Source organism: Schistocerca cancellata, chromosome 4, assembly GCF_023864275.1.
Source record: "Schistocerca cancellata isolate TAMUIC-IGC-003103 chromosome 4, iqSchCanc2.1, whole genome shotgun sequence".
Classification (NCBI taxonomy): domain Eukaryota; kingdom Metazoa; phylum Arthropoda; class Insecta; order Orthoptera; family Acrididae; genus Schistocerca; species Schistocerca cancellata.
Genome location: NC_064629.1, coordinates 349,818,958 through 349,827,767, shown reverse-complemented (window position 1 = coordinate 349,827,767; position 8,810 = coordinate 349,818,958). Strand labels below are relative to the sequence as shown.

General features: G+C 42.7%; 1 pseudogene; it reads left to right on the top strand.

Moving 5' to 3' along the window:
* Positions 1-6,073: 6,073 nt before the first annotated feature.
* On the top strand, positions 6,074-6,191 carry LOC126185999 (5S ribosomal RNA; annotated as a pseudogene).
* The last annotated feature ends 2,619 nt before the right edge of the window (positions 6,192-8,810 follow it).

Sequence of the window (8,810 nt, the reverse complement as noted above, 5' to 3'; positions counted from 1 at the left end):
TCCAAGAGAGCGTTTGTGACGGCTTTTCAGAAAGCGGCAAAAAATAACGCACCTGAAACTTTTTTTATGACCTTTGCCACGCCATTTAAAGCAACCCAAGTATACAAATTGACCGAAAAAAATGTTCCTTGATGATGACAATCTGATATTCGATAGCTGGCATTTTGCTAAGTGACACATCAGATTTATAAAACATAGTTATATTTATCATATTTATAAATAATAAAAAGTCATACGATATGAAACGCTTACTTTCACTGTAATGCAGCTTGAAATTTTCTTTCAGTTCTTCAAGCTTTGACTGGCGTTCCTCTTGCGCCAAATTTTCGAACTGATCTGTCTGACAGGTATTAAAGTGCCTTTCAGTCGAGTACTATTTTAAACACATGAGGTTCAGATGACATACTAAACATTTGGCATGATTTTCGACAGCACTACGAACGAAATTAATTTCCCACTCGGGTTTAAATAGTGCGGCCGTGCCGCTCCGGTATTTTTTTTTTTTTTTTTTTTTTTTTTCTGCTGCTGTTAACCACCCATCTCGATCTACTGGCTTTGTGTCGTAACAATGCTTTTGACCGCTGCTGGCGCGGCGGTGTGTCTTCCATACGAAGCGTGCTTTCAGCGGCATGGTGAGGCGCGGCGGTCAGCTAAGCGACGCGGCTCGGCCACTGCAACAGCATAAGAATCCGCCAGGGGCGCTGGCCGCGAGCGATCGCGAGCGCTAGCGTCCCAGGTGTTCAGTTTGGACGAGCCTGGTTTAGAGCATCAAACCTGAAGACAAGGAACTCATTCACCTTATGATCCCAAAGGGCTCGACGGCACAGGTAGTCACTGGATGTATACACCTTTCGATGTTGGAAGAACTTGGTCAGAAGATTTCCAGATCAAGTTATGATGACTGATTATGAGGTGAGTCTCCATTCAAGGAACATAACCAAGCTGCAGTCACTAGTACATAGCAAATGCTCTTCGCCAAGGCTTACCAGCGTACTGTAATATACCTGATACAACTCTATTTTTCAGAATTAAAAAAATTGTAAATTTGTGTTAAGACTTATGGGACCAAACTGCTTAGGTCATTGGTACCTAAGCTTACACACTACTTAATCTAACCTAAACTAACTTACGCTATGGACGACACACACACCCATGCCCGAGGGAGGACTCGAACCTCCTACGGGGGGAGCTGCGCGGATCGCGACAAGGCGCCTTAGAATTAATTTATCGTGGTTGGGTATTTTGCAAAATTTAAAATTATACCAAAAGTGGAATATATAGTTCTCAAGAATGTTAATTACATATCAGCTTTTATATACAAAATACTTTATGTGTCATCGTTTCGAAGATATCCTCTCTAAACCTAGTATGACTAATTACCTTTTGGGGTGCGTTTTACCGCTTAAAAGCGAAATTGGGCACAAACAAAAATATACATATTGCATTATTTTGCCTCCATTACACACCTACCAAGTTTCAGCAACATCGCTTATTTGCACTTGGAAATGTTCCCTTGTTAGTTTACGTTTGTGGTGTCATGCGACCTGAGTCACTGACATAGCGACGTCATCATCCTTAAATCAGTGATGTTATCATCCTTAACTGACCATTAAGGAGCTATCGGCCCTCCTTATCTCTTGTCAGTTATCCCACAGTTTCCATGGAAAAAATATGATAGAAACAGTTCATTTCTGTTCTTGGAAAAAAATTAAAAAGTACCTTCCCTTCCCCCTATCACCAACCAATTAAACAGTGCAGTACTCCTTTTCTTCATCGAGTCACAGTACGGTATTAGAGTTCCATGTTGAAGGAAACAAACCAATTGTATGCTTTTTACTCCATGCCCCTTCCTCATTCCCACCGCTCAGAGTGTAGCGTTTAAATGATGAGCAGAAACTGTGGAAAAATTCATTATTTCCGACATGCACTTCCCTATCTCCAACCAATCAGAGCATATTATTAAAAATAGTGCCAAATACGCAGTAAAAATTACGTTACCCTCACGTTAAAGTCGAAGTTATTTAGTATGTCCGTAAGACATGTATCTTCAGCGTAATGGGAGGGTCAAATTACATTATTTATATACACATGTATACCTCTAATGTAAGATAATAGTGACTGCAAGGTCAAAAATGCGCATTATATGTACCATTGGTGCAAGTGCACACACACTGTGCTTAATGCTATACCTCCCTCTCCTCTCGTGCAGAGCCTAGTATTAAAATGGAAGAAAGAATTACCTGGCAGCTCTATCCGAATGACCTGAATTATTTATCAAAAAATTACGTCCCATACACGTCTCTCTCTATCCTCTCCTCCATTCAGAGCATATTATTACTGTTACAGTGTAACACCTTCTGGGCTGGAATAAGACGTATCAGAAATATTTATGGAAAAATACGTCAAAGTATCTAAATTGCATAAAATTCTGAAAGTGTTGTCAACTACGTTTGCATTACTGACTTCCAAAAATCGTTTATGGACTGGCGCACCAAACAAAACAGTAAATTTCATTCGAAGCTATATATCATTCGCTGTGCAATACTGGAATGCGTATATAACATATCCTCTCTAAATAATTAAAAACCAACATCTGCTTATACAATATAAATAAGGAATTACGAATATATAATTGTCAAACTTGAATTTTACGTGAAATACTATTCTGTAAAACGCGAAACATCACCTGCTATTTCACATCTCAGCTGATTACTCTCACCAACAGATGGTTTCATTGTTGAAAAGCGTCACAGGATCGATCTCTGTACCATGAGTTGTTCTCACTGTCACGAACAGGTGTTTGTACTGTGAACTCTAAAAAATGTGCGTGTAATGGAAGCTGAGAATGAGAATAGTGTATCACCAGAAAAGTGTAATAGATAAGTTATTGCACATAATTAGAGACCTTGTTAGGTTAAGCACAAGAAAAACATTGCAAGGTTCAGATTAATTACTTTACCTCAGCTTTGATGCTTGTCGAGAATAGCATAATATTGTAAGATGCGCCAGAAAAGATAATGTTTACATTGTAACAGTGCCTAAATACGTAAAGTTTATTCCGTCTGGTATTGTGTGTACTGTCATTACGTAACATGATTTTCATAACCAGTTTAAGAGGGGAGCAAAGATAATACATCAGAAGAAGAAATACAATCGATTAAAAGTTTCACAAATAAACAACAGCTGCATTCATGACTATGGCTCCATAAAAATCTGTAATCAACCAACTCAACATCTAATAAAAGTACAAATGTACAACACACGATTTTTAGGGAAGGACGGAATTAGGTGTAGGATTTTAGGAATGAGAAAGCTGCTTTATTACGATATATCACTTAAACTGTAGCACGAAATGGAGTGTTTATACACATACACACACGAGATACGACCTAAGACGATAACAATGAGGGCTGTGACATCTCAAAAGGCAATATCAGAGTCGATATTTCGAAAATATGGAAAATTATTTATCATTTATGGTAGGTATGTAACATTTCTTACACACGCTAAGACAAAGAAGCATCAAATTAAATATTACTGCACGTGAATTGTCTGTACTATGTATTAAAATGTCCGACTCGAAAGCTGAATGGTCAACGCTGCCGAATGAAGTGCGAAGGGCCTGGGTTCGATTCCCGGTTGGGTGGGCGATTTTCTCCGCTCAGGACCTGGGTGTTGTGTTGTCTTCATTGTCATCATATCATCCCCATCGACGCGCAAGTCACCGAAGTGGAGTCAATGCAGAAGACTTGCACCAGGCGAACAGTCTACCCGATGCGAGGCCGTAGCTACACATTTCATTTCATTTATTAAAATATTCACGGCTCACTTATGGGCACTACTGATAAAAAGCTTCTAGATTAAGCAGCACTCTTAAGACTGACACAAGTGTGTTATACCTGGGTCTGTTACTATAAAAATACAAACTTACTTACTCACACACACACGAACACATCATCATCATCATCATCAACCTACCAAGTCAAGGTGAAACTTAACGTTGTCGTATTAAAACTTCACTTTATTTTCTCCTTCAACTTTAGACCACAATCGATGCTTCACGAAGCTTATCTTCAACAGAGAGTATGTCATTATCACGTGAATTATTGCACCCGCTTTCAAAGCCAGCAAGAATAATAATCTATCTTCCAGGTCATTTGGGTTGATATCTGCTGCCAATTTGTTGGAGAGCGTCTTCCAATCAGGAATGTAATCATCCTCTTTTTTTCTACATCGTTATCTCCAACGTCCTCATCGTAATCATCCTATTCTTCTGCTGCACCACTGAATTTCATAAACACGTCGCTTTTATCGTCTTCATCGGTCTCATTTCGGCAAAGCTGTCCCAGTGTCTGAGAAAATGGTCTAACGGGAAGTAGAGGTGCATGCTTTTTGAACTGCATCTTCCTCTCCTCTGCCCAAAAATGGCGAGATTTTTTAGGGCAGCTGGAGTTGCGTTCTCTCCCATGGTGACATGTGTGTGGCTTAACAGCATGCGTACTGTAGTGGACTGACAAGACAGCCAGTCCACAGTGACGGGTAACCGAAAGGCACGCGTTTACACACGCCGGCTGGCGTTAGGTCTGAAACAGGATACGTAATGAATGCTATAAAGAAAAGTACGTAGCTGCTGGAATACTTAACTTTAACCCATCATTTGTATACAGCATTCTGGATGATACAAGTGAGACTCTCTCTAGAAATGGTTAATGGCGCCTTGCTAGGTCGTAGCCATGGACTTAACTGAAGGCTATTCTAACTATCTCTCGGCGAATGAGAGAAAGGCTTCGTCAGTGTAGTCGCTAGCAAAGTCGTCCGTACAACTGGGGCGAGTGCTAGTCAGTCTCCCAAGACCTGCCGTGTGGTGGCGCTCGGTCTGCGATCACTGACAGTGGCGACACGCGGGTCCGACATGTACTAATGGACCGCGGCCGATTTAAAGCTACCACCTAGCAAGTGTGGTGTCTGGCGGTGACACCACACGTACATTTATAAACTCTGTTGGAATTTACTTGCTTCTAGGGAGATAGATTTGCTTTGAACACTGGTAGCCTTGAAAATTTTACCGTTAGTTTGAAGATTATGTGTTGTGTAACTCTTTTCAGGGGGTTTAATTTTAATCAACAGGTAATATAATCCTACTGTTCCTGGATACCTCACACTGAGAATTTTTAAATCTCTCCATCGATATCTACTAGTCAGTCACCAAACATCCACACTCAGATCAAGTGCTGTATATAGTATCACACGTTTTTTCTGTCGATTCAACAAAAACAGATGTTGGCAATTGCCCCACTATCTCCTCTTCACTTCCAACACCATCGTATTCTTCTTCTTCATCTTCTTCTTCTGCTTCATAAAATGTTTTTAACGTCTTTGTCCTCAATCACTGAGAAGCAGTGTGATGGGAAGTTGAAAAGCACGCTTCTTCCTAAACCACATCTTCAACTCCTCTGCCAAAATCTGATGAGATATTTAAGGCACAGCCAGATTATGATCCGAAATTGAGAATAATGTCATCAATACCCTGTTAAGTAATGGTAAGAGACGATATAAATATTATTTCACATTTTTACTCACTATGACAGATGAGAAGTTGAAGTTCCCGCGTCTTCTCCTCCTCTGTCAAACACTGGCGAGGTTTTTTGCATCCAACAATACCCAAGTTCGAGCAGGGGCTGAAATTCAGAGCAATATCACATTAATGTGTCTAGTATGTAATGTTAACAGAATACATATGTATTGTTATTTTACATTTTTAATTACTGAGTCTGACTGGAAGTTGGTTCTTTAAACATACTGCAGCTTCACGTGTTATAATGTAGTGTGCACATTTCCTTCTTAAGATTGGGTCTGATTCACATCCTCTCCTTAATCTTATTCGCAGTGTGCTCAAAGTTATTTGAAAATTTTCAGCACCCACTCTAATCGATAAACATTCAGCAACAGCTTCCTTTCCCATTTTAAAATCTTCTACACTCCATCTTGTATCTATCTGAAACATAAAAATGGATAAGATTAGTTTACACGATGTTCGCCACGTCGTTTTATTCAACAACTATACGATATAGGAGGCAACGGCCTTGCCGCAGTGGATACACCGGTTCCCGTCAGATCACCGAAGTTAAGCGCTGTCGGGAGTGGCCGGCAATTGGATGGGTGACCATCCGGGCCGCCATGCGCTGTTGCCATTTTTCGGGGTGCATTCAGCGTCGTGATGCCAATTGAGGAGCTACTCGACCGAATAGTAGCGGCTCCGGTCAAAGAAAACCATCCTAACCACCGGGAGAGCGGTGTGCTGACCACACACCCCTCCTATCCGCATCCTCAGCTGAGGATGACACGGCGGTCGGATGGTACCGGTGGGCCACGTGTGGCCTGATGACGGAGTGCTTTATATGATATACAATGAAGAGACAAAGGAACTGGTACACCTGACTAATATCGTGTAAGGCAACCGCGAGCTCGCGGAAGTGCCGCAACACGACGTGGAACGGACTCGACTAATATCTGAAGTAGTGCTGGAGGGAATTAACACCATGAATCCTGCAGGGCTGTCCGTCATTTCGTAAGAGTATGAGGGGGTGGAGATCTCTTCTGAACAGCACATTGCATTGCAACCCAGATATGCGCTATAATGTTCATGCCTGGGGAGTTTGGTGGACAGCGCAGGTGTTTAAACTCAGAAGAGTATTCCTAGAGTCACTCTATAGCAAATCTGGACGTATGGGATGCCGCATTGTCCTGCTGGAATTGCCCAAGTCCGTCGGAATGCATAATGGGCATGAATGGATGCAGGTTATCACACAGGATGCTTACGTACGTTTCACCTGTCAGAGTCGTATCTAGACTTATCACGGGTCCCATATCACTTCAACTGCACATGCCCCACACCATTACAGGATCTCCACCAGCTTGAACAGTCCCCTGCTGACATGCAGGATTCATGGATTTGTGAGGTTGTCTCCATGCCCGTACACATACAACCGCTCGATGCAATCTGAAACGAGACTCGTCCGATCAGGCAACACGTTTCCAGTCATCAACAGTCCAATGTCGGTGTTGACGGGCCCAGGCGAGGTGTTACGGTTTGCGTCGTGCAGTCATCAAGGGTACACTAGTGGGCCTTCTGCTCCGAAAGCCCGTATCGATGATGTTTCGTTGAATGGTTCGCACGCTGACACTTGTTGATGGCCCAGCATTGAAATCTGCAGCAATTTGCGGAAGGCTAGCACTTCCGTCACGTTGAACGATTCTCTTCAGTCGTCGTTGCTCCCGTTCTTGCAGGATCTTTTTCCGGCCACAGCGATGTCGGAGATTTGATATTTTCACGGTTCCCGATATTCTCGGTACACTCGTGAAATGGTCGTACGGGAAAGTCCCCACTTCATCGCAACCTCAAAGCCGCTGTGCCCAATCGCTCGTGCGCGGACTATAACACCATGTTCAAACTAACTTTTAAGTCTTAACCTGCCATTGTAGCAGCAGTAACCGATCTGACAATTGCTACTGACACTTGCCTTATATAGGCGTTGCCGACCGCAGCGCCGTATTCTGCCTGTTTACATATCTCTGTCTTTGAATACGCATGCCTATACCAATTTCCTTGGGTCTTCAGTGTAAAATAGCGCTTACCTACTTTCCCGATTGATGTCCAGTCTTTATGCTGATCTGCAGTGTGCTACAAGGTATTTAAAAATTTTCAGTGGCCTTTCTAATCGAGAAATCCTCTGCAACACCTTCTTTTGCCGTTTTAAAACCTTCAGCAGACCATTTTGGACACATCACTAACATAAAAATGGATTACATTTGGTCAACAGTGAGCAATGATTCCAATGCCATGGCCAAATGCGCAAGGTTCCTCAGTTGAGGATCCATGGCACAAACAGCCCGATTGAAGTTGTCCCACAGATTCTCGGTTAGGTTTTAATCAGAGGGATTTTCTGGCCAGAGGAGTACGGCAAAATCATCCTAGTGCCCTTCAGGCCATGCATGTGCACTGAGAGCTGTGTGACATGTTGCATGGTCCTACTGGTAATGCAATCGTGCTGAGGAAAAACCAACTGAATGTAGAGGTGGACATGTTCCTTTAGGATAGATGCATGCTTGCGTTTATCCATCGTGACTTCCGGAATTACGAGATCACCCATGGAATGGGACCATTATTGCAGAGTGTTTGCTTTCAGATGTGTTACGTCGTACACGTTAACGGTCATCTATCGGACTGAGAATCAAACGTAATCTAGGATAAAACTCCACCTGTCACTACTCAGTGGGTGTCCAGTTTGCTAATGGTGTACAAACCCAGCTTCCTTCGCCGATGTACAGAAGTCAGAATGGGTGCATGAAACTTGCGTCTGCTGTGAAGGCCCATATGCAGCAACATTCGCTGAACGGTCGTTGAGGAGACGCTGTTGGTAGCACCTTGGTTAATCCGAGCGGTCAGCTGCTCAGCGGCTGCATCTCTATTCGCCTATACTCATCTCTGCGGTCGTCGTTCACCTCTGTCATCTATGGCTCATGGCAGATCACAGCTGTATTGCCCATTGTTCTTGCAGACATACAATTGCCAATAAGAGATTCGTGAGCAATTATGATGATAAAATGACGAATCTATGACGATAAAATGACGAATCTAACGTCATTTACTTTGATGTGAATACCCTATCAAGTTGGACGATGTTTCATTGGATTCTGGTGTCTAATTTTGAATGGCTTCGCCGGCCGTAGAGACCGAGCGGTTCTATGCGCTTCAGTCCGGAACATCGCGATTGCTACGGTCGCAGGTTCAAATCGTGCCTCGGACATGG